The sequence below is a fragment of the Equus asinus genome, chromosome 7 (genome assembly GCF_041296235.1).
Source record: "Equus asinus isolate D_3611 breed Donkey chromosome 7, EquAss-T2T_v2, whole genome shotgun sequence".
Taxonomy (NCBI): domain Eukaryota; kingdom Metazoa; phylum Chordata; class Mammalia; order Perissodactyla; family Equidae; genus Equus; species Equus asinus.
In genome coordinates this window covers 97,534,144-97,561,642 of record NC_091796.1, presented here as the reverse complement: position 1 = coordinate 97,561,642, position 27,499 = coordinate 97,534,144, and the positions used below count along the sequence as shown (strand labels likewise).

The 27,499-nt window shown below is 37.8% G+C and overlaps 1 long non-coding RNA gene across 1 annotated transcript in view; it reads right to left on the bottom strand.

Moving 5' to 3' along the window:
• LOC123287215 (uncharacterized) overlaps positions 1-27,245 on the bottom strand; it is a 37,670-nt gene extending 10,425 nt beyond the window's left edge. The window contains exon 1 of the long non-coding RNA XR_011504888.1: positions 27,127-27,245. This is a non-coding gene — a long non-coding RNA (uncharacterized lncRNA). The remainder of the gene's footprint in view (positions 1-27,126) is intronic.
• Between the last annotated feature and the right edge of the window lie 254 nt (positions 27,246-27,499).

Here is a 27,499-nt window from a genome sequence, read left to right as displayed (position 1 = left end):
ACTTGGATGTGTTTAGAGTAATGGAACTGCCTGGTATGTTCCTGTTGTGATGGATACATGACTCTGAATTTATCAAAATCCTTATAAATGTAAACCACAAAGAGTGAAATTAACTGTATGCAATTGAAAAAGAAATCATCCAGGATGTTGAGGGAGCTCAGGAGGGAACGCACATTGTAACAAATGAATCTAACTGTATTGCAAATGTATGATATGACTTCAATGAAATGGTGGAGCAAGAGGAACCAACCTGAGTAACTCTGGGAAAAAACAGTGTTTTGACTGGGTACTGTAAGTCTAAAGACATAATAAACTGCACATAGACCTTGGACTCTACTTGTTAAATTTGTTTCTTAAAGGGGAACAGATTAGAAATTCCGAATCTACTTTATGTATGTTCTAGGATTGAGCAAATAAGTCAATAAACGGTAGATAATGGGATCCAGGTTTCTCATTGTCAGAGAAAGACATTGCAAAGAAGCAGGGGAAGAGAGCCTAGAACGAACCCTGCGGTGCTGGGTTAAAGTGGGAGCTATCAGTATGAACTCATGTTTATTTTGATAGATAACTAGAGACAGATATAGATACATGCATACACATGGGTGTGTGTGTGTGTGTGTGTGTACGTGTGTGTATCCCCTTCCCCTATCTCTGTCCTCTGCAAGGGCTTAGGAGCAGTGATACTCCAGTAGTGACAAGCACATCTAGTGCCCAGATCTGGGTTTCTAAATAACATTCTCCGATATAAGAATCCAGAGCTCCTTAGAAAAATGGCTAACTCAAGGGCTGTGTCAGGAAAAATACCAGAGGAGCCTAAAGTGCTTTGTGGTGCCAAAAAGTCAGGAAGTGCTCAAAAAAATAAAAAGGAGTACGTCAAAAGGACACAGACGCCAACCAGAAATAGCTTCCAATGGCTAGAGCTGGAACAATCTGAACAACAAAATAAAGAATAATATTGGATGATAGCCCAATAAACATCCATGCGTCAGTACTGATTCAAATAAATGATTGAATAAATAAATTAATCCTTCCTTTAAATATTACAAGTAATATATATGGAAGAAGTGGGGGAAAAAAGAAAATCACTACTAGAACACCATGGCATAATCCATTGATTAATACTAAAATTAGCAGGCAAAACTTTAAGGGAAAACGTGACATTTGGAAAGCCTCAAAGCGTCTCCCCCCAAATTTACTAAGTACTACGGTGATTTAAGCATGGAACTATGACTTATTTGATACAGGCTCCTCTAGGAAGTGAAGCTTTTTTCCCTCCACCCCCTTGAGCAAAGTGAATTGCTTCTTTGTATATTCAAAAAGCTGGTGCTAAAGTTTAAGTGGAAATGCAAATATAGCTAAGCAATCTTGAAAAGAGACAAAATTGGAGAACGTGCTCCACCAAATTACATGACTTCCTGTACAGCCAAAGTAATTAAGACAGTGTGATACTGATGGAAGGATAGACAAAGAAGTCAATGAAACAGAACAGAGGGTCCAGAAACAGACCTGCTCATTTACAGTCATTTGATTTTTAACAAAGGTGTCAATGAAGTTCAATCGGGGAAAGCAAAGTCTTTTTAGGAAATGGTACTGAATAAACTGGATATATATATTAAAAAACAAAACTTGACCCCCACCTCATACTATATGCAAAAGTTAATTTGAGATGGATCATAGACCTAAATCAAAATGCTCAAATTATAGGGGCTGGCCCCGTGGCCGAGTGGTTAAGTTCGCGCGCTCCGCTGCAGGCGGCCCAGTGTTTCCTTGGTTCGAATCCTGGGCGCGGACATGGCATTGCTCGTCAGACCACACTGAGGCAGCGTCCCACATACCACAACTAGAAGAACCCACAACGAGAAATATACAACTATGTACTGGGGGGCTTTGGGGAGAAAAAGGAAAAAATAAAATCTTTAAAAAAAAATGCTCAAATTATAAAGCTGCTAGAAGAAAACATAGAATTCTATCTTAACGACTTTGGAGTAGGCAAAGATTTCTTAGACAGGACATAAAGGGCATTAACTATAAAAAGGAAAATGACTAAATTGGAATTTATCAAAATTAAAACCTTCTGCTTTTCGAAATACAACATTAATAGACAATCCATAGACAAGGAGAAAAATATTCTCAATACAAAGGACTTGCATCCAGAATATCTCAAGAAGTGCTACAAATCAATAGAGAAAAGACAAGCAACTCAGTAAAAATTGGCGAATTTTGAACAAACACTTTCCATAAGACACTATCAGAATGTCCGATAAGCACGTAAAAAGTTCTCAACATCATAAATCATCAGGGAAATGAAAATTAAAACCATAATGAGATACCTCTGTACACTTATCACTATCCTTATCCCAGACCAAATAAGCTCAAAGACCAATTCAAATATTCACAAAGTTGGTCTTCTGGATGAATGCCTAACACTAGTTACCATTCTTGGGTGAGATAAAGAAAAGACTTTCTTCTAAAGAAGACCCAATAATTTTGCGTCCATGGTAATAAACTTCAGCCTGTTCAACGCCTTGATGGCCCTCCAATAGTTTCTGGAGAGATGATGTGATCACTGGCTGGACTTCACTATCCACTACAGCATCATCTTAATACACTCCTTGGACCAGATCTCAAAACACTATTACCTGAACTCCCTTAGGATAACTTCATCAATACCAATCATTTCTCAAATTTGAAAAGTACAAGAGTGACCACCTCAGTGTCAAGTTTCTGTGCCACTTTCCACCAAAGATCATGGACACACTTTTCCATAGTGGAAACATATCCTGACCATCAAGACCAAAAGACCCCAAAATATTCAATGATTCTTGAACTTCGTAGGATACTACATTGGTTGAATGCCCCATGTATCCACCTTGACGGTCCCACTGAAAACCAGCTATAGAAGCGTCATCCTATCCAGTGGTCCCCAGATTCCCAAAACCCAGTGCCTAAAGTGGCACTGTACTGCCCTCCATCCTAGCTTGATTCTGCCCTTTGTGGTAGACATCCTTGTCTAGAGTGCAGCCTCCAGGATTATCCTCACCCAGGAAGCACTGAAGGCCAACCTGCCACTTTTCTGGTGTTATTTCTTCCAGTTTGAGAAAAATAAACTCTTAGTCATCAAAGTTGAATTTGAGGCATGGTGTCATTTCATGGAGGGGACCCAAAATTCTTGCTGGTGGTTCAAATGCAATGATATGGGCACTTTCACACACAGCTATTAGGGCATAAGTTGGTGGAATTTTACAGGAAGATAATTTGGGATCCACCAAAAATAATTAGTTTCAAAAGGATAAGAGCTGCTTTCAAAAGATTTTCTAAAGTGAGAAAATCAGAAAGACAGAAAAAATAGAGCAAAAGAAAAATACAGGATCAGGATTTAAGTTAGCACCTAAAGATCTTAAGCTTCTTTGAGAGAGGGGAAATGTGCCACACCTTTGGTTCTTAGCTTCCTGGCAGACTTGAAAAAGTAGAAAATCTCCTTAAATTAATCCTAGTACTCTTATTTTTTTTTTTTTGAGGAAGATTAGCCCTGAGCTAACATCTGCCGCCAATCCTCTTTTTTTTTTTGCTGAGGAAGACTGGCCCTGAGCTAACATCCATGCCCATCTTCCTCTAGTTTATATGTGGGACACCTACCACAGCATGGCTTGCCAAGCTGTGCCACATCCGCACCCAGGATCCAAACTGGCGAACCCCGGGCCGCCAAAGCGGAATGTGTGAACTTAACCGCTGCGCCACGGGGCCAGCCCTGATCCTAGTATTCTTAAAAGTAAAAGTAAAAGATTTGCTCCATTCTATTCTACTTTATTTTTTTAAATTCTGATTGCAATTCACTAAATTGAATTTATCAGCCAATAATGGTCTACAAATCACAATCTAAAATCAATAGCCCTTGATGTAATTCCTGGTGGTTATAGATTTGCAAAGATCTCCCAGTCTGTCATGTCCCTGTTAATTTTGCCAACGGGTGCATTGTTTATCAGAAATCTTTAATTTTGATGGACTCCAATTTATCCAGTATTTGAGTCCCGGTTAGGAAATTTCCCTCCACTTCTAGTTCACATAGATATTCTACGTTTTCTTCCGTTAGATTTATAATCTTTGGAATTTAGGACTTCAGTCTGAGACTAACCTTTTTTATTTAACATGAGGTGAGGATTCAACTTTATTTTTTTTATTTTTCTATATACAGTGAGCTAATTTGCCCAGTAGCATCGATTAAACAATTTTTTTTGGCCATTCCTTTATGATGCCTTATGTATTGTTTATCAGATTCCTACATAACATGCTTTTATTTCTGTTTCTTGGTCCCTTTGTTGGTTTTTGCACTAGTACTCTATTGTTTGATCACTTTTTCATGTGGTTTATATCAAAGACAAAAATCAGACCAGCAAGGGGGCTGGCCCCGTGGCCGAGTGGTTAAGTCCGTGTGCTCCGCTGCAGGGGGCCCAGTGTTTCGTTGGTTTGAATCCTGGGCACGGACATGGCACTGCTCATCAAACCATGCTGAGGCAGCGTCCCACATGCTACAACTAGAAGGACCCACAACGAAGAATATACAACTATGTACTGGGGGGGTTTGGGGAGAAAAAGGAAAAAATAAAATCTTAAAAAAAAAAAAAAATCAGACCAGTAAGGAAACTGGTATTTTTCAGGCCACCAAGAGAACGTCCAAGATCCACAGGTCAGGGTGTCTCAGCAGGGTGGTCTTGCCTTAGAGTTTTACAGGAAGGAGTAAACAAGTTACTGACAGGTTGATCTATAGTTGGGGCTGTTTTTCAAGCAAGGGAAGTCTCAGTCAGTTATGCGAACAGGAAATGTTTTTCTCTGGGGTTAGTTAGTTTCAGGGGACAAACAGTTTTAATCTTAGCAAATCAATCATGAGACAAAGAATGGGAATTTGGAGGGTCAGTGTCTGGCCTTGTTATCAGGTTCAGGCAAAAGGGGAAAGGTCTGTGTTTGGCCTTGTCAGTGCCCTCTCTTGTTCAAGATAAGCATCATCTGTCTTAGAACAATCTTAGGAATTAGAGTAATTTCTGTGGAGTTTTTGGTCAAGGCTCAGTGAAATTGTCCACACAGTCAGCAGTTTCTAGTTGACACTCTCCTTGCAGCACTAGCTGAACCATCTCTTGAGCTCCAACGGTGGTTTGAAGCTAAGAAAGGGTTCTGGAGGCAAGGCTTTTAATTAGGAAGTTATTTATAAGAGAAAGCAGAAAAATGATTATTAGAGGCTATATTAAGGAGTAAAACCAAGACTGGAGGCCAGCAGAAACCAGTCTAGTCAATTCCAGGAAACGGTGTGGTGGGGTCCTTCAATGACGTGGTCAGGACTGTAGTGGCAATGCAGGGAATTTCTTGGTTAGCATCTCAAATGTTCTTCTTTGTGATGCAGAGGTCAGAGAGGTTTAGGGGAACAAGTGGGCAACAATTAGGAGCCCTGAATGTTTGTAGGTAAATAAGGAATAGAGAAGGAAATCATAAGCAGGGCAGACATGGAAAGGAAAAGGGAAGTCCTGAAACTAATGGACGACAGAAAAATAAAAGAATCATGAGAAGGATATAAAGGAGGAGTATGGAGGGGACTAGATAGGAGAATCCTAGGGAATTATGCCCCAGTGGCACGGGTGTAAGCTGACCTCCTTGTGATGTCATCTGCTTGTTCCAGAATTTGTGAGAAAGCAGTCTGTCTCATGTCATTATCTGCTTCTGGGAGCTCTCAAAACAGTCTCAATTTAAGGTACTGGATAAGTTTAGGGATATGTGACAAGAGAACTCTTGCATACTGCTGGTAGAGATGTCAGCTGTTAGACTCTCTGGAAAATAGTCTGGCAATAGTCAGCAATCCTTTTCCTGGGAACCTAGCCCATAGAGATAAAAGAATATATGTTCTCAAAACTTTATTGCATCATTGTTTGTACTAGCAAAAGTAAAACAAATACAAAGTGAATGTTTATCAATAGGAAAATAGATACACCCCCCCCCCAAACCATGGAATATCACACAGCCATTATAAACATTGAATTAGAGATATACTGGTTGAGTTGGATAAATTTCCATGAGATATTAAGGAAAGCAAGATGGAGATAAGAGTGTTTAATATGATTCCAGTTTTGTAAAACGGTATCTGTTTATGTGCGTATGTTTATTTTTTATATGATTAAGTAAGCATAAGGAAAAGATGGAGTGACGTCAATCAAGCTATCCACTTAAATTGCCCTGGGTGGGAGTGGTATGAGAGCAGGCAAGGATGAAGTAGGGGAGAGGAAAGAGAATGAGAAGAGGAAGCAACCAAAAAGCTAAAGAAAAAATACTACATTTTTTAAGGAAGTATATATGTATTTTTGTAAAATTATGTTTGTGTTTTTATAATTCTACATAAAGCCAATTATCATTATTTGCAGACTCTGTATTTTCCAATTTGCCTACTTACAAAAATTTATTTAGTAAGTACTCCAAAATCAATACTTGTGACACGTTCAAGGTCATTCGTGGACATGCGCGTGCTCAGATGGGCGAATACTTTTGGGATGACCGGAATCACCGTGCCCACCTGAGGCAGAACAAGGTGACACTGCTTTCTTGCTTCAGGTCTCAAACTGTAAACAAGCATCCTTTTCCAGGTCTGGTTAGTGCCATGTTTTTTACATTTTTGTGCCTTTTGTTGGTCATTTTGCACTCTTAAAAAGAGTGCTGAAGTGCTGTCTAGTGTTCCTAAGTGGAAGGCTGGGATGTGCCTTTCAGAGAAAATACATGTGTTCAATAAGCTTCATTCAGGCATGAGTTACAGTGCTGTTGGCTGTGAGTTCAATGTTAAGGAGTAAACAATATATATTAAATAAAATGTTTTTAAACAGAAACACATGTAAAACAAGGTTATGTATTGATCAATTGACAAAAATGTTGTGACTAGAGGCTTGGGGACCAACCCCTGTGTTTCCCTGAGAAGCTAAGACTCAGTATTCGCTAATCCAGTGTTTGCGGTGTCTTTATAGAACGTAACTACCACACATAATTGACTGTATTTGGTACACATTTTCTACAAGATGAGTTGAGGGGGAAATTATGTTTTCCGTGCTGAAATACTTGGGCGTTGTTAACAGCTATATCTGCCTTTGTCACCATCTTATTAAATCTTGTTAAATTTATAAAAGCCATCTTATTAAATCTCCCGATTAGTTCTGGAAGTTTGCTGATGTCTTTGGATTTTATACTCATACAATGTCACATTTTAGTCTCATCATTTCCAACAGCTACTCCCTATATTGTTTCATGTTTTACTATATTATCAATAGTTTTAAAACAACAGGAAAAAATCGCGAAAATAGGCCTTCTTTTTATATTTCTGAGTTGAAAAAGAATAGCTTTGGAGCAACAGGTCACAAACAAATGCCTAAGGGGCCAGCAGGTGTCATCTAACCCAGTTGAGTGTTCTGGAAGCGCCCCCTTGTGGAAGCTGCGTTAGAGGCATTGCAATTTTCAGTGATTCTAACTAACGCAGAAATTTTTTTTGATAGAGGTTATGAGCCAGGTATAGTGACAAAGTTGCCAGTTTATGGCCTTTACTCTAGAATTTTGCCACTGAGCATAACTTTGACTTTTTTTTAAACTTAATTTTTTTTTCATTATCTTACCAGGTGAATGTTAGTAGTTCTTGGTTCCACAGCAGCTGCTTATGTATTGTATGTACCATTTATTGAAGCGTTAGTTAGAAATCTAAATGTGCTTGAAATAAAAAAAAAAAATTCCTCGGATGATAGTGACAGCTACACAGTGGAAATAACAGCTTCGAGTGAACTCTACCATCAAATAACATGCCTGCCTGGTTCACTGCACAATATTAAAAAGAAAAAAATTATTAACCATTTCAGAAAGAAAAAAATGGCCTTGGTAAAGATTTTAGATTACTTTGGTTTAATTTTTAGTTTCAGTTAAATTTTCTTTTTTTTTTTTTCTGCTGTATCTCCCCAAATCCCCCCAGTGCATAATTGTATATCTTAGTTGCAGGTCCTTCTAGTTGCGGCATGTGGGACGCCACCTCACCATGGCCTGACGAGCGATGCCATGTCTGCGCCCAGGATCCGAACCAGCGAAACCCTGGGCCGCCGCAGCAGAGCACGTGAACTTAACCACTCAGCCACGGGGCCGGTCCCTCAGTTAAATTTTCTAATGTTCTTAGCAAAAGAAAAACAAATTAAATAGATGGATGGATGAATAAACTAGCAAAAGAATTAAGGAACTTCAAAATGATATAAAAATCACACAACCTAGAGGAATTGTCATCCTTTTTCAGTCTGCTGAATTTTTGGAACCTAGTTTTCTTGCAGATATACGGGGAAAAAAAAATTTTAACTGTTCTGCTGGGTCATCTAACATATAGTTATGTGTCGGCAGCAAGACACTTACTGATTTTTGTAAGAATAGTCGGAAACTTAAGAGCCTACAGGGGCCAGGCATCAATAAGGAAGCAGGACAAGTGAAACCTGTGGGCCATGGGGTGCCTGCCTTCTCCAAAGCGAGTTTCTCACCTGCCCATTGTCGTCCTGTGGGAATGCAAGCGATGCGGCTAGTTTTCCCAATCCCTCAAAAGAATCAGAAATCCAGACTTTTACGGAAAATTTCCCAATTTTTCAACTACACAGGCAAACTTGATAGGTCAGTGAACCAGATTTGACCCTCAGATTAGTAGTTTGCAACCTCAAATCAGAGGATTAAAAGGTTCTCCTGGCAAGAGACTGGAGAGGTGAAGCAGGTGGAAATCATAGCATGTTGATTACCAGAATTTCGACTGACATTCGTGGCCCAGTGGTCCGCTGGACCATAAACTCTATGCTTCATCCCTTCTCTTCATTTAGAAATGTAAAGATATTCTTAATTTCAAATGTCTTTTAAAAATGCAGCTCTCTGCCGAGCTTTCTCATGAGCCAACACTCTCTTAGTGTTTGCTCTATTATTTAATGTTTTAAAACTCAAGACGGAAATGCCATTATGTATTTTCAAAAAGCTGGCTCCTGAATTCAGAAAGAGAATGTTGAACTTCCTGGGTCAGGGGCTGGTGGAGGGTATTGAGGGGTGAGCGCTCGCTCCCAGGAGAAGCACTTCCACCTTCGGGCTGAGATAGGAAATGCAACAGGAAACAGCAGAGGGAGCCACTCGATGCCGAAACCCTCGAGGATTGAAATCCTTTTGAAAGGAGTATAAAATTGGAATTTCAGTATGTATGCATTTTGACTAACTGCTTACATAAAAAGTTCTGAGGAGGGCACTGACATCTGAATCACTCTAGCAGGGTCCTCAGTGTATTCTGAACGGGTATCCAGTTCTCCCTAGGGCAATTGTTGCTCAGATTTCGGAGATAACATGCCCAATTTCCATGCAGCCGTATTTATTTTTGTACGGAAGACGTAGCCCACATGTAATCACTCTCTTTCTTTTTTTCTTTTCTTTTTTTTGGTGACTGGATGCGAGAGGAGGCTATATCAGTTAGGATTTAAGAAAGAGACACTGAGGAAAGGTGGAAGAATGAAAAAAGTCTAAAGAATAACTTGAACACTTTATAACTTGACCTACAGCAGCCCTGATCAGTCATGCAAATTATCTGTGAATCTCTTAAGTGTGTGTTCCATCAGTTGTCAATCTCTGTCATAAAGATAGAAGATAAAGTAAAGGGTACCCAAGTGCTATTCCACGCTGTAATCCTATGATTTTTTTTTCAATTTTATATTGCATTCTTTAGGAATATTTGTGAGGGTTTAGCTTTAAAATTATCTAGTACAAAACAGCAAAATAGATAGCAAAATTGTCATATTGAATCCATATTCTGTTAGAATGTAAATCTGTTGCGAAACTGTATGGTAGGGTGATTCATTTTTTTAAAAAAGTTTAAAATAAAGAATTGACATTCTATTTATACATCATGATAAAACAAACTATAGCTTTTTAAAAATTAACAGAGTATACTTAACATTCTTGAATGTATTATAATATCTCCTAATAAAATGGCTCCTGTCGAAATATTGTACTTGTTCTTTGAAGAGAAAAAGCTATAAATCTTTTTGATGAGGCAGCTTTCTATGGTAGAAAGAACTTTGAATTCAGGTCCAGAGCCCCACCTTCAAGCCTCATTTCTCTCCTGCCAGCTAGAAGAACCTTGGGCAAGTCCTAATCCTGTCTCAACCTTGTTTTCCTCATCAGCAAAATGAGAGGCGTGGATTTCATGATCTCTGGGGGTTCGATCCTTCTCTAACCACCTATGTTTATATTTATTTTTATTCTTAAGAGTGCTTCCTAGATATTGTTAGGCTAATTGATAAAAACTGTAAAATAATAAAATACCAATCATATTTTAGCAGAAGACCTATAGGATATGAGATTGTGAAAACCCCTTTATCTTGCGAACCATCACATTCCCACAGAATGTGAAGAAGATTATCTTAGAAAGAATCCTACGAACTTTACCTATAAATCAAATTCTTCTTCAGAAGTTACAATATTTCCAGAGCCTGTTTCCAGGGAGTTTTTTTTTTCTTAAAGAAAATATCCTCAAATTAACAGCAAATTTTAAAAATTAAATATGAAAATGTTCAAATATTCAAACAATTGCTGAACATAAATTTCTATCATTCATAGACTATTAACAAGATGACAACTTCATTCACTCTATTGGGGTTCTCATTTAGGTCTATCAGTGGATTAGTATTTGCATAATATGGGTATATTATTTAGACATGACATGTTAATATCGCTTAACAAATCATATTTATAAAATGGTGCCTGTGAAAACAGGATTCTATTTAATCGTAGCAGTTAATTAATGTTCAGCATTCAATTTCTAGTTAATCAACATTCTATTTGATCTTACAATTTGCCAATGTTTAGCACTCAATATCGTTTTTCCTAAAAAAAGAATGATCTTAACTTTTTCATTATAAATAGTCCTAAAAATATCCTTACAGTCAAAATGTTTATATTGAACTTTCTCCTCTTTAGTTGGCATTAAATGTAGTTCAGTTGCGACTTTTTCCCTGGGTTCAACATTGCATGCCTTGTCATCACCTGAGTGCCTTGTAGCAACAAGAGTCTTGAACTTGAAAAGCGTCTGTGGTTGTGTTAAAACCTTGCATTTCATTCCCGGATATTCTTTTTCCTTAAGCGATTGGGATAGCAGAGTACACCAAGACTCTAGTGGTTTCAGGATGATCAAAACATAGCAGGTAAGAAGTTTAAGTAAATTAGATTCAAGTAAGCAATGTTTATTAGTGATGTAAATACCAGCCAACTCTAATTTAGTTTCTTTGAAGATACTTAAAACTCTTTATGACTATTCTATAGTCATATGGAGGGAGAGAGACAGACCTTTTTAAAGATTTTCAATTTAACTAGACAGAAATAAGGATAAAACAATATCCCAAATTGTTCCCTAATGACTATTATTCGTCTTAACAAGATGTTATCACAAGAATAGATATATTCAATTTTATTTTGCTTCGTTATTGCCTGTCGTGGGCTCAATGGCGGCCCTTAAAAAGATAGAGCCATGTCTTAATTCCTGGAAACTGTGAATGTTGCCTTATTTGGAAGAAAGGCTTTTGCAGATGTAATTAAGTTAAGGATTTTGAGATGGGGAGATTATCCTGGATTATCTGAATGAGCCCTAAATGCCATCACAAGTGTCCTTAGAAGAGAAAGGCGGAGGGAGATTTGATAGACACACGGAAGAAGAGGAAGCCCTGGGGCCGCGGAGGCGGAGCCTGGAGGGACGCAGCCACAAGGCAAGGGACACCTGCGGCCGCTAGAAGCCAAAAAAGGCAAGGAACAGATCCTCTCCCCAAGAGCCCCCGGAGGGAGCACGACCCCACTGACACCTTGATTTCGAACTTTTGGGCTCCCAAACTGTAAGAGATGTATTTCTTTTGTTCTAAGCCATCCGGTCTGTGGTAACTTGTTACGGCAGCTCTAGAAACTAATACATTACCTTAATTACACTACTTTCTGGTGTGTTTCTAGCACATCAACTGGCTTTTAAATCTTCTGGTCTTCCACGGTCGCTTATATTTATCTGTTCTAATAACAGAAACTTAAAAGAGCACTTAAGAAAGAATTATTATATTTTGGATTCAAAGATATTTTAATCTGTAATGACAAATCATAATATTTCCAGATCTTATCAAATGAGTTTTTAATTCTGGATTATTTCTTCAGATCACATTGTTTAACTATGTAGAACTTTGTAGCACTGAGAACTTTGTAGCTACTAATAAAAGAAGATACTATATGTCATTCTGTCATGGAAGGCTAATTTATATGGTGAAAACAACTAAAATTGGTGGGTAAAACATTTTTAAACATCGTAATAGCATAAAAAGTGATAATACGGTAAGAAATTATGAGGCCAAAAGTGAAGAGAAACCAAATGTCCAGGAGAGAAGGACAGAATCAAAGCCCAGGACATTAGACAGGATGGACGAAAAGTGGAACAGCCCTCATAGAATTACAGAAAGTTTCAAATCACCTGGTTTGACAAGTGTATCTCAAGCCTGAAACTTGCTTTACAATGATTCTGAATTAGCAGGAACCTGGCAGAGGCAAATCCAACTCTTCTCTGAAGTAAAGTACCTCCATTCTTGGCCTCAAGTCATTGCCAGGAATAATTTTTCAAATACAGTGCCCAAACTACAGCCAAAGACTCTCAGGAACCCCCCAACATCAGACTCTATGAGCAAGAGGAAGCAGAAAGAACGGGCAGAAACAGACCCACAAGGTCTTCAGGCCTCGGCTTCATCAGGTACATGCTATAAAACAGCTGTGCAAACTAAGTGTCAGAAACAAGTTGGAAGATATCTCTGGGAATAGAGAGGGTTCGTTAGATGGATCATAGGTTGTTAAAACTAAGCAATCTAGTTGAAAAGCAAAGAACGTCCGACTATATTAAAGAGAAAAAAGATGGAAAATACGGACGATATAGTAGACGTAGAAGAGGCAGTAAGAAAATCTACAATCGGATGGGGTCCCCCGGGGGAGGACAAGAGGGCAGAAGGCAATATTTGAAGAAATGACAGCTGAGAATGTCATACAGATGATGAAAAACAGCAGTTCTAGCTCAAGAAGCTCAACAAATCCCAAGCAATACAAATAAAAAGGGAAATAAACAGTGAAACTGAAGAAAACCAAAAATAAGGAAAAGAGTCAAAAAGCGGCCAGAGACAGGAAAAAGAAATAAAAGGAAGCCAAAGAGGCCATGAAGAAGTAAAACTTTCGCTGTTTGCAGACAACATGATCTTATATATAGAAAACCCCAAAGAATCCCTAGGAAAACTATTAGAAACAATCAACAGCCACAGCAAAGTTGCAGGGTATAAAATCAACATACATAAATCAGTAGCATTTCTATATTCTCTTTTTGAGAAAAAGAACTCAAGAACTCAATCCCATTCACAATCGCAACGAAAAGAATAAAATACCTCGGGGTAAATTTAACCAAGGAAGTGAAAGATCTATACAACAAAAACTACAAGACTTTCTTGAAAGAAATTGATGACATAAAGAGATGGAAAGACATTCCACGCACATGGATTGGAAGAATAAACATAGTTAAAATGTCCATTCTACCTAAAGCAATCTACAGATTTAACGCTATCCCAATCAGAATCCCAATGACATTCTTTACAGAATTAGAACAAAGAATCCCAAAATTCATATGGGGCAACAAAAGACCCCGAATTGCTAAAGCAATCCTGAGAAGAAGAACAAAGCCAGAGGCATCACAATCCCTGACTTCAAAACATACTACAAAGCCACAGTAATCAAAACAGCATGGTACTGGTACAAAAACAGGTGCACAGATCAATGAAACAGAATTGAAAGCCCAGAAATAAAACCACACATCTATGGACAGCTAATCTTCAACAAAGGAGCTGAGGGCCTACAATGGAGAAAAGAAAGTCTCTTCAACAAATGGTGCTGGGAAAACTGGACAGCCACATGTAAAAGAATGAAAATTGACCATTCTTCTTCACCATTCACCAAAATAAACTCAAAATGGATCAAAGACCTAAAGATTAGGACTGAAACAATAAGTCTTCTAGAAGAGAATATAGGCAGTACACTCTTTGACATCAGTTTCAAAAGAATCTTTTCAGACACCATAACTCCTCAGATGAGGGAAACAATAGAAAGAATAAACAAATGGGACTTCATCAGACTAAAGAGCTTCTTCAAGGCAAAGGAAAACAGGATTGAAACAAAAAAACAGCCCACTAATTGGGAAAAAATATTTACAAGTTACTTATCTGACAAAGGGTTAATCTCCATAATATATAAAGAACTCACACAGCTCAACAACAAAAAAATCAAACAGCCTGATCAAAAAATGGGCAGGGACATGAACAGACATTTCTCCAAAGAAGATATAAGGATGGCCAACAGACACGTGAAAAGATGCTCATCATCACTAATCATCAGGGAAATGCAAATCAAAACTACACTAAGATATCACCTTACACCCGTTAGAATGGCAAAAATATCCAAAACCAAGAGTGACAAATGTTGGAGAGGTTGTGGAGAAAAAGGAACCCTCATACACTGTTGGTGGGAATGCAAACTGGTGCAGCCACTATGGAAAACAGTATGGAGATTTCTCAAAAAGTTAAAAATAGAAATACGTTATGACTCAGCCATCCCACTACTGGGTATCTATCCTAAGAACTTGAAATCAGCAATTCCAAGAGTCCCATGCACCCCTATGTTCATCGCAGCATTATTTACAATAGCCAAGACATGGAAGCAACCTAAGTGCCCAGCAACTGATGATTGGATAAAGAAGATGTGGTATATATACACAATGGAATACTACTCAGCCATGAAAAAGGACACAATCGTCCCATTCACATCAACATGGATGACCTTGAGGGTATTATGTTAAGCAAAATAAGCCAGACAGAGAAAGATGAACTGTATATGACTCCACTCATAGGTGGAAGTTAACATATAGACAAGGAGAACTGATCGGTGGTTACCAGGGGAAGGGGAGGGGTTGGGGGAGGGCACAAAGGGTGGAGTGGTGTACCCACAACATGACTAACAATAATGTACAACTGAAATTTCACAAGGTTGTAAACTATCATAATCTTAATAAAAAAAAATTTTTAATTAAAAAAAAAGTGGCCAAAGAACGTGAAATATATTATCCTCAAAGTAGCAACCATTAATAGCAATCAGAAACTGCTTTCTTCAGCAGAAGATTAAAGGCAGAAGACAACGGAAAAATATCTTTAATATATTTAAAGGTAATAACCGTCAACCTAGAGCTCTAAACCAAGCAAAAATATCTAACAAGAATGAGGGAAAAATTAAAATATTTTCAGACAAATAAAAACCAAGAGTTTGCCAAAATGACACTCTTACTATGGGAAATTATAAAAGATGCATTTCAGGCAGAAGGCAAACAGTCTCAGATGGAAGGTCTGAGAGTTGGGAGAAAAAATAAAGGGTAAAAAAGGTAATAGAAAGATGGATAACTCCAAGTAGATTAAACAATAAGAATGTCTTATAGGGTTGTAAATAGATATACTATGCAAATATTAACAATAAGAAAGCTGGTGTGGCCAAATTAATATCAGATGAAATTGACTTTAATGCCAGAGCAATATCAGAGATAGTGATAGTTACTTTGTAATAATAAAAGGTAAATTAACCAGGAAGGTATAACCATTTAAAATGTGTAAATACTTAATAATATGACCTCAGGGGCTGGCCCAGTGGTGCAGCAGTTAAGTTCACACGTTCTGCTTCGGTGGCCCAGAGTTTGCCGGTTCAGATCCTGGACATGGCACCGCTTGGCAAGCCATGCTGTGGTAGGCGTCCCACATGTAAAGTGGAGGAAGATAGGCACAGATGTTGGCTCAGGGCCAGTCGTCCTCAGCAAGGAGAGGAGGACTGGCAGCAGATGTTAGCTCAGGGTTAATCTTCCTCAAAAAAAAAAAAATAATAATAGTGATAATAATAATATGACCTCAAAATATATAAAGTGAAAGTTGAGAGATAGAAGAATTCACCAGCATAATGGGAGATTTTGAACAAACTCTTAGTAGTTGAAAGAACAGACAGGCAAAAGTTTGTAAGGATATAAAAGATTTGAACAGTAAAATGAGCATATCTTAATTGTCATGTACAGAACACTGAACATAACTACTACAATATTACAGATACATTTAAAGCACATACTTTGTGTGCTTGAATATTGACCGTATACTGACTAGAAAGCAGTCTCAGCAAATTTCAAAGGATTGTAATTAATCAGACCATCTTCCCTCATCACACTGCAGTTACGTCAGAAATCAATAAAAAAGGACAAGATAAAAGCTAATCCCTTTGTGCAGGAGTCAAAAAAGAAATCACAGTGATCTTATAAGATGGTTTTAACAGAATGGTAATGAAAATACTTCATATCAAACTTGGTTGGGGATACAGGTAAGGCAGTATTTAGAGGAAAACATTTCATCTCAAAAGTGTATACTGGTGTTTGAAAAGAACAAAGCCTGCGGATAAATGAGGTAAGTGTCCATCTCTCGAAGTGAGAAAGAAAACAATGTAAATTCAAATAAAGTAGAGGGAATGAAATAATTTAAAAATAAAGTGGAAATAAATGAAACAGAAAATAAGAGTACAATAAATAGAAAAAAACAAGCAAAACTGAACTATCTTGTTAAACGATGCAAACTTAAGTGGTAAAACTGTAAACAAGCAAGATAGCTGTTACCATAAAAAGTGAGAGTAGAGGTCACTTTTAGGAGAAGGGGTCCTCTTGAAGGGGAAGAGGCGTGCAGACGGCTTCTGAGGTGCTGACCAACTGTATATGGTGGCTAGACAGTTATTTGCTTCATAATATTTTATTAAAATTTTTATTTTGGATCATTACAGATTTACATGCAGTTGTAAGAAATAATATAGAGGGATCCCATGTACTTTTTACCCACCTTCGTCCAAGGAAACAATGCAAAACGATATATAGTACAATATCACAGTCAGGATGCTGACATGGATACAGTCAAGATATTGAACATTTCCACTCCACAAGGATCCCCCCCATTGCTCTTTTATAACCATACCCACCTCCCTCTAGCTCCACACACCCCACCTCCTTAACCCCTGGCAACCACAAACTGTTCTCCATTTCAATCATTTTATCATCTCATGAGTGTTAGATAAATGAAATTATAAAGTATGCAATCTTTTGGAAGTGGCTTTTCTCCCGCAGCACAATTCTCTGCATATTCATCCAGGTTGTTGTGTGTATCAGGAGGTCATTCCATTTTATTGTTGAATAGCATTCCATGGTATGGATGCACCATAGTTTGTTTAACCATTAGCCCGTAAAAGATCATCGGGGTCGTTTCCAGTTTTGCGCTGTTACAAAGAAATTGCTATAAACATTCGTGTACAGGTTTTTATCTGAACATAAGTTTTCAGTTCGCTAGGGTAGACGCCCAGGAGTGCAACTGCTGGGTCATATTTAGTTTTAGTTTTTTAAGAAACTAACGAACTGTTTTCCTCCAGTAATGTATGAGTGATCCTCTCTCTCTGCATCCTCACTAGCATTTGCTGTTGTCACTGTTTTTTCATTTTAGCCCTTGTTAGGTGTATAGTGATACTCATTGAGGATTTAATTTGCATTTCCCTAATAGCTAATGATGCTGAACATCTCGTGTGTATTTGCCATCTATATATCCTCTTTGGTGAAATGTCTGTTCATACCTTTGGTTATTTTCTAATTGGATTGTGTGTTTTACTGTTGAGTTTTAAATGTTCTTTATATATTTCAGAAAAAATCACTTGTTGGATAATGTGGCTTGTAAATAAATTCTCCCAGTCTGTAGCTTATCTTTTCATCCTATTAAAAGAATCTGTCACAGAGGTAGTTTCTAATTTTGGTGAAGTTCGATTAATCAGTTTTTCCTCTTATGGATTGTGCTTTTGGTGTCAAGTCCAAGAATTCTTTTCTTCTCCTAGGTCCCGAAGAATTTCTCATATGTTTTTTGCTAAAAGTTTTTTACAGTTTTACATTTTACATTTAAGGACATGATCCATTTTGAGTTAATTTTTTTTAAGATGTGGAGGTGCGAAACTTAGACAGAAGTTCTTTTACTTTACTTTGTTGTCTATGGCTGTTCTAAGGCTCCAGTACCATTTGTTGAAAAGACTAGCTCACCTCCATTGACTTGTCTTTGCACTTTTGTAAAAAATCAGTTGGGCATATCTGCATGGGTCTGATGCTGCACCTCTCTTCTCCTTCATTGATCTCTATGTCTATTCCTTCACCAACACCACAAAATCTTGATTATTGTATCTATACGTAGTAGGCTGAATGGTGGTCCCCAAAAAGATATGCCCATATCTCAATCCCCAGAACCCATGCATATCACCATAATATATGGCAAAAGAGTGAATATTATTTTATGTGACTAAAGATGCGATTAAGTGAAGGCTCTTGAGGGGAAGTTTCCAGTGAAACCATCTGGGCCTGAAGATTTCTTTTGGGGAAGATTTTTAAATACAAATTCATAGGGCTGAACAATCACAGGGCTATCCAAATTATCCGTGTCATACTGGATGAGTTGTGGTAGTTTGTGTTTTTCGAGGAATTGGCCTGTTTCATCTAAGTTGTCAGATTGATGTGTGTAGAGTTGTTCATAGTTTTCCCTTGTTATCCTTTTGATGCCTGCAGGGTCTGTAATGATCCACCATTTCATTCTTGATATTGATCATTTGTGTCTTTAATTTTTCCTTGTCAGTCTTTTTAGAGGTTTGTCAATTTTATCGATCTTTTCAAAGAATCAGCTCTTTTTTTTTCACTGATTTCCTCTATTATTTTTCTGTTGTCAATTTCATTGATTTCTGCTCTAATCTTATTTCTTCTTTCTTGCATGCTGTGGGTTTATTTTGTTCTTCTTTTTCTAGGTCTTGTGGTGACAGGTTAGATTATTTATTTGAGATTTTTCTTCTTTGCTAACATAAGCATTAAGTGCTATAAATTTCCCCTCAGCACTGCCTTAGCTACGTCCTACTAATTTTAATGGTTTATTAAATTTTCATTCAGTTCATTTTCTTTTCCCTGAGCAGGATTCATCCTGAGCTAACACCTGTGCCAGTCTTCCTCTGTATTTTGTATGTGGGTCACCACCACAGCATGGCCAACGATGAGTGGTGTAGGTCACACCCAGGAACTGAACACAGGCCTCTGAAGTGGAGCATGCCGAACTTAATCTCTAGGCCACGGGGCCAGCCCCTAGTTCATTTTTTAATGTGTTATTAAAATAGTGTATTTTCATTCTGATTCAGTTGAATTTTTAAAAATTTTTCCCTTGAAATTTCCTCTTTAACACATGGGTGTTGTCTAATTTTCAAGTGTTGGAGACTTTCCTGTTCTCTTTCTGTTTTTGATGTCTAGTTTGATTTCATTGTAGTTGGAGAACATACTCTGTATGATTTCAATTCTTTTAAATCTGTTGAGGTTTGTTTTAGGGCCCAGGATATGGTCTGTCTTGGTATATGCTCTGTGGGTACCTGAAAAGAAAGTTTATTGTGCTTTCTTGGGTAGAATGTTACATAAATGTCGATTGGATTCTGTTGGTTGATGGTGTTGTTGAGTTCTTCTATATCCTTGCTGATTTTCTGTCTAGTTGTTCTCGATTTTGAGAGAGGTGTTGAAGTTTCCAGCTATAACTGTGGAATTGCCTATTTCTCCTTTCAGTTCTATTTACATGTTTTGAAGCTCTCTTGTTTGGATCACATGCACTTAGGATTACTGTGTCTTCTTGATAGATTGACCTTTTTATTATTGTATTAAGTCACTCTCTGTCTCTGGAAATTTTCTTTGCTCTGAGTTTTAGCCATTCCAGCTTTCTTTTGATTACTGTTTACATGATAAGTGCTTTTTCTATCTTCTTACTTTTGAGCTGACCATATTGTTATATTTGAAGTGAGTTTCTTGTAAATGGTATATAGTTGGGCTGTTTTTAATCCACTCTGCCAATCTCTTTTAATTGGTGTATTTAGACCATATGTATTTAAGAACTAATGATATGTTAGGGCTTAAGTCTGCTATTTCATTTTTTGTGTTCAGTTCTCCGTTTTCTGTTTCTTTTTCCTGCTATTCAGTGGATACTTGAATAGTTGTAGAATCCCATTTTGATTTATCTATACTGTTTTGAGTATATCTCTTTGTATAGTTTTTAAGTGGCTGCTCTGTTTATGTATGTGTATATACACATAAATATAAATAAAATCATATACATGTATAGAGTCATGTGTCGCTTAACAATGGGAATATGTTCTGAGAAATGCATTGTTAGGTGATTTCATCGCTGTGCAAATATTGTAGAGTGTACTTACACAAATCTACCTGTTATAGCCTACTACACACTTAGGCTATATGGTACTAATGTTATAGGACCACCGTCTTATATGTGGTCCATCATTGACTGAAACGCCATTATTCGGCACATAACTGTATGTGTGGACACATTTTTCATAGTCTACCAGTGTCATCATGTTACCAGTTCAAGAGGAGTATAGAAACTTTACCTCCCTTTACATCCCTTTACCCTCCTGAATTTATTTATCTTAACTACTTCCTTTTTATACATTTAGAAACACATTAGACAGTGTGCTAATTTTTGCTTTGACCACCAAATATAATTTAGAAAACTCAGTATGAGAAGGAAAGCCTATCATATTTACCCATATTTTTGCTCACCATGTTCTTTCTTTCTGATGTTCCAAGATTCCTTATTTTATTGTTTCCTTTCTGCTTAGAGAACTTCGTTTAGTCATTCTGTTAAGGTAGTCTTCTGCCAACAAATTATCTTGGTTCTCCTTCATCTGAGAATGTGGTAATTCCTCTTCATTCATGGAGAATATTTTCTTGGGCATAGGGTTCTGGGCTAAGAGTTCTTTCAGCCCTTGAAAAATGTTTTGCCCCTTCCCTCTGGCCTCTGAGATTTCTGATGAGAAATTTGCTGTCATTCAAATCGTTTTTCCCCTATAATTAAGGTGTTGTTTCTCTCTCCCTTTCGAGATTTTTTCTTTGTCTTTAGTTTTTAGAAGGTTGACCATCATATAAGTGGTGTGGATTTCTTCGGGTTTATCCTGTTTGCAGTACACTCAGCTTCTTGAATCTGTAGGTTTATGTATGCTGCCATATTGGGGAGTTTTCAACCATTATTTCTTTAAGTACTTTTTCACTCCTGCTTTCTTTTGGGGGGGGGAGGGTCTCCAATAACATGAATGTTAGATCTTTTGTTATAGACCCACAGGTCTCTGTTCACGTTTTTTCAGCCTATCTGTCTTTGTTGTCCATATTGAGTAATTTCTATTGTTGCATCTTTAAGTTCACTGATTCTTTCCTCTGTCTCCTAGATTCTGCTATTGAGCTCATCCATACAGTTTTTTATTTCAGTTATAATATTTTTCGTTTCTAAAAATTTTTGTTTGGTTCTTCTCTGTGTCTTCTATTTCTTTGCTGAGACTTACTATTTTTTCGCATGTTTCAAGTGTAATCACAATTGCTAGTTGAAGCGTTTTTATGATGATTGCTTTATAATCTTTGTCAGGTAATTCAAGCATTTCTATCATCTCAATGTTGCCACTTATTGATTATATTTTTTCATTTGATTTGAGCTCTATCTTGTTCTTGGGATGACAGTGATTTTTCAATTTATTCTGGGACATTTTGGGTAATATGTTATGAGACTGGATCTTACTTAAACCCTCTTTTTGTCTGGCTTTTTCTGGCATCACTCCAGCAAGGGAAGGGAGTGCTGCCTCATTACTGCCAGGTAGGGTGAAAGTCCAGATTCCCACTTGGCCTTCTCTGACATCCAGCGGGGATACTTCTCATTACTGCTATGGGGAACGGAGTTGCAGCACCCTAGCAGGCCTCCACGGATACCTTGAAGGGAAGGAATACTTGAAATCCATTCCTCCTCTCTCTCTACTCACTGGAACTGGAAACTACTCACTGGAAATTCAAGCATTTGACATTTCTTGCCTGGTCTGGACACTTAATTTATAAATGGCCCCCCCTACTTTCATATTGCCTCTCTGCAATCCTTCCTCCACAATCCTTCCAGAATGATCTTTAAAAAATACAAATCCAGTCATCACATTCCCCTACTTGAAACCCTTTCATGAGTCCCTATACCCTCCAGAATAAAAATCCAAAACAAAGAGAGGCCTTCAGAATTTGGTCCCTACCAAGTTCCAGCACCATCTCAGTCCACACTGGACCCCTGCACTCCAGCCACATCAAACTACTTGTCCTGGGGTGTAGGCCCTAATGGAACTGAGGCCCTGAGGCAAATAGAGAACAAGAGAAAAATGCCACAGTCACTTTCTCCTCCCATTTCCTCCCCCTCAGCATCTCATGCCATTCCTCCTACTCACTGACCCTAACTAGAAGCAAGAAGCCACAGGGCAAGAGAGCCTGGGTGAAACATTCCCTGTAGATCAGTTCCTAGGCTACAGATCAGGGCAGGGAAGGGAAAAGAATGGATGTGGCCAAGAGGGGCAGCCAAATGGAGAATAACCAGCACATTAAACTTCAAGCCAACCTAAGTCCTAGGGTGGCCATGAACCAAAAGTCTTATCTTGCCAAATGTCATTCTTATCCCCCAAGACCATGAAAGTTTCTGACAAGAGTTCATCAATGAGTGAATACCAGCATCCAGGTCTCAATTCAAATAATATTACGAATAGAACCATTACTTTGCTCTTTATGGTTTAAAGATTCTTCATCGTTCAAAAAGGAATTAGATAATCATACCCATAGTCAGAATCTGGTTGGTACAATACAGATGATGAAACATATGCCCAACTATTCTCACTGATACAAACATCTTTTCATTCCACTTACAATAGCCATTGCTTAAAATGTAGAATATTTTTAAATTATTTTGAGGTCCTATTGGCTTATAACATTGGTGTACATTATTGTATATCAGTTTCTGTATCAACTGCATCATGTTTGCCACCAAAAGTCTAGTTTTTATCCATCACCATACATATGTGTCCCTTTACCCCTTTCGCTCTGCCCCTACTCATCCCCTCTGGTAACCACTAATGTTTTTCTCCTTATCCATGTGTTTATCTTCCACATATGTATGAAATCATATAGTATTTGTCTTTCTGTCTGACTTATTTCATTTAGCATAATACCCACAAGGTTCATCCATGTTGTTGGAAATGGCATGATTTTTTCTTTTTCTATGGCTGAGTAGTATTCCATTGTATATATACACCATATCTTCATTATCCATGCATCCATTGATGGGCACTTGGGTTGCTTCTACATCTTGGCTATTGTGAATAATGCTGTGATAAACATAAGGATGCATAAATCTCTTTGAATTGTTGATTTCGTGTTCTTTGGGTAAATATCCAGTAGTGGGATAGCTGGATCATGTGGCATTTCTATTATTAATTTTTTGAGAAATCTCCATATTGTTTTCCATAGTGGCTGCCCCAGTTTGCTTTCCCACCAGCAGTGTATGAGAGTTCCCTTTTCTCCACATCTCTCCAACATTCGTTATTTTTTGTCTTGTTAATTATAGCCATTCTGATGGATGTAAGGTGATATCAAGTTGTAGTTTTGATTTGTATTTCCATAATAATTAGTGATGTTGAACATCTTTTCATGTACCTGTTAGCCATCTATATATCTTCTTTGGAAAAATGTCTTTTCACATCCTCTCTCCATTTTTTGATCAGGTTGTTTGTTTTTTTGTTGTTGAGTTGTAAGAGTTCTTTATCTATTTTGGAAATTAACCCTTTGTCAGATATGTGATTTGTGAATACCTTCTCCCAGTTGGTGGGTTATATTTTCATTTTGTTCATGGTTTCCTTTGCCTTGCAGAAGTTTTTAGTATGATGTAGCCCCATTTGTTTAGTTTTTCTTTTGTTTCTGTTGCCTGACTAGACTTGGTATTCAAAAAGATACTTCTAAGACTGATGTTAAAGAGTGTACGATCTATATTTTCTTCTAGGAGTTTTATGGTTTCAGGTCTCACATTCAAGTGTTTAATCCATTTTGAGTTAATTTTTGTGTATGGTGTAAGACAACAGTCTAGTTTCATTCTTTTGCGAGTGGCTATCCAGTTTTCCCAGCACCATTTATTGAAGAGAATTTTCTTTCTCCATTGTATGTTCTTGGCTCCTTTGTCAAAGATTAGCTGTCCATAGATGTGTGCTTTCATTTTTGGGCTTTCAATTCTGTTCCATTGATCTGTGTGTCTGTTTTTCTGCCAGTACCATGCCGTTCTGATTACTGTAGCTTTGTACTACATTTTGAAGTCATGGACTGTGGTAACTCCAGGCCCGTTCTTTTTTCTCAGGTGAAAAACTGAAAGCCATTCCTCTGAGAACAGGAACAAGACAAGGATGCCCACTCTTGCCACTCTTATTCAACATAGTACTAGAAGTTTTGGCCAGGGTAATTAGACAAGAAAAAGAAATAAAAGGGATCCAAACTGGAAAGGTAGAAACAAAACTCTCACTGTTTGAGGATGATGTGATTCTATATATAGAAAACCCTAAATAATCTACCAGAAAACTATCAGAAATAATCAATAACTATAGCAAAGTTGCAGGGTACAAAATCAACACACAAAAATCAGTTGCATTTCTACACTAATAATGAACTAGCAGAAAGAGAAGTCAAGAATACAATCTGTTTTACAACTGCAACAAAAAGAATAAAATATCTAGGAATAAATTTAACCAAGGAGATGAAAGACCAATACACTGAAAACTATAAGACATTATTGAAAGAAATCGAAGAAGACATAAAGAAATGGAAAGATATTCCATGCTCATGGACTGGAAGAATAAACATAGTTAAAATGTCTATTTTACCTGAAGCAATCTACAGATTCAGTGCAATCCCAGTCAGAATCCCAATGACATTCTTCACGGAAATAGAACAAAGAATCCTAAATTTTATGTGGAACAACAAAAGACCCCAAATAGAATATTTTTATAATTTCCAGGAAAAATGTTATTCTTCAGCAGAATAGTTTAAATCTACCCAATGGGCTTTTAAACAGATAGATATCCTTGCCATTATATGTAGTTATACACTGCACCACAGCTGCTAGAATCCATAGGTAGAGTGACTTGTACTATATGCTTTGGATACTGTTAAGTAAATACTAAAAATGTATTTTAAAAATAACTCAATATTTAAAAAGTGAAGATTAAGTACTTACATTGTCAATAAACTTGAAAGCAAGAAGTTTTAGACCAGAATCATACAGGTGCTCTTCAACCTTCCCATAGCTCTGTCCCATATGCTTCTCACCTCCCCTCTACCCCAGGGCTTCTCTGATGCTATAGTGTGGGATGCCGTGAGACCCTGCTCTATGCCCATGCATGCAAAACCCAGAGGTGCAAGGAAATTAACACTCCATGCTGTAAACTTTTGACTGACGGACATGGGAACTAATGGAAAAATGCTTCTGCGTTTCCCCCCATACTAGTGGTCCTGTAGGATCAAGCATCCACCAATGGCAGTGGCCATCTTTGCTAACACCTCCATGTATTGGCTCCTCCTCCTCTGCCTTGTACCCCCTTTCTTTGCTTTTCTCCATGAGATCACATTCCCCAACAAAATACACATTCTCAAATCTCTGTCTTAGGCTCTGCTTTCTGGGATGCCTTAGTTAAGACATCTCAGCTTCAACTCTCTCCTTTCCCACACTAATCTTGCAAGCCCAGGCTCTCAGTTTTAATCAAATTTGCATAGAGTCTGAGAAAGTAACACTGACCTTTAACTGCCTCTCAGAGAAAACTCAGTGTTCCCATTTAGTCATTGATCAAAGGGAGGTTCTATCCTCATTCTTTATCATCATCGCTCCCTTCATGATTTCCTTTGATCCAACTTCAAAGAGAAATAGTATTATAAGTAAAAGTTAAGTTTAAACAAAAATTGGAGGTCACCTATATAAAACACACACACAGACAGAATTTCAATTCTATAAAATATCTATACAGTCCCTCTAAGTTTGGTTTAGTAAGATTTGATCTATGTTTCCCAAATCAAATCTTGGAACCAGAGTCAGACATTTGAGATCTAGACTGTGCTCAAAAATCCATTTCATGTAGTCATTATATCTAGTTAAGTAAAGACTTCTATAAGAGATAAGGAGCATATCAGAAGAAAGCTGTTTAAAAACACAAAACTGTTACATTTCTCCAAAGAAGATATACAGATGGTGAACAGGCACATGAAAAGACGTTCAACACTACTGATCATCAGGAAAATGAAAGTCAAAATTACACTAAGATATCGCCTTACATCCATTAGAATGGCTGTAATCACCAAGACAAAAAATAACAAATGTTGGAGAGGTTGTGGAGAAAAGGGAACTCTCATACACTGCTGGTGGGAATGCAAACTGGTTCAGCCACTATGGAAAACAGTATGGAGATTTCTCAAAAAACTAAAAATAGAAATACCATATGACCCAGCCATCCCACTACTGGATATCTATCCAAAGAGCTTGAAATCAACAATTCGAAGAGCCTTATGCACCTCTGTGTTCATTGCAGGAGTATTCACAATAGCCAAGACGTGGAAGCAACCTAAGTGCCCATCGACTGATGACTGGATAAAGAAGGTATGGTATATACATAATGGAATATGACTGAGCCATAAAAAATGACAAAATCGTCCCATTCACAACAACATGGTTGGACCTTGAGGGTATTATGTTAAGCGAAATAAGCCAGACAGAGAAAGACAAACACTGTATGATTTCACTCATATGTGGAAGATAAATAAACATGTGGACAAAGAGAACTATTTAGTGATTTAAAACAGCCATTTTATTTGGCTTCCAATTTGCTGGGTCAGGAATTGGGGAAGGGTTTGGCTGGGCAGTTCTCATTGCAGTCTCTCATGCAAGTACAGTCAGATGTTGGTTGTGCTTCTGTCATCTGAAAGCTCAACTGGGCCGTGATTGTCTAAGATAAAGCACTCACATGGCTGGCAGCTGATACTGGCTGTCACCTGGGCTCAGCCAAGACCATCTACCAGAGCAGCTACACATGGCCTAGTAAGAGAAATGAACTCCTTACCTGGTGCCTGGTTCCTCCCGCAGAAAGCCTTTCAAGAGAACCAGGCGGAAGTTGCATGGACTTTTCTGCCTAGCCGCCAGTGTCACACAGCGTCACTGCTGTTTCATTCTGTTGATAACAAACCTGTCACCAAGGCCAGCCCAGATTTAAAAGGAGTGGACAGAGACTCTGCTTTTGGTGGCAGAAATGTCAAAGAAATTGAGACTACCTTAGAGGATGTTTACTCATGGAGTTCTAAGGAAAGAGATGGCATTTATGACCAGCAATACAAGATAAATTTCAGGGGTCAAGCTGGCATATAGATGAAAGGACCAGTTCATCTCACTTCTTAATGGACCTCAGAACCTTAACAGATCTGCTCTGGTTTGGGGGA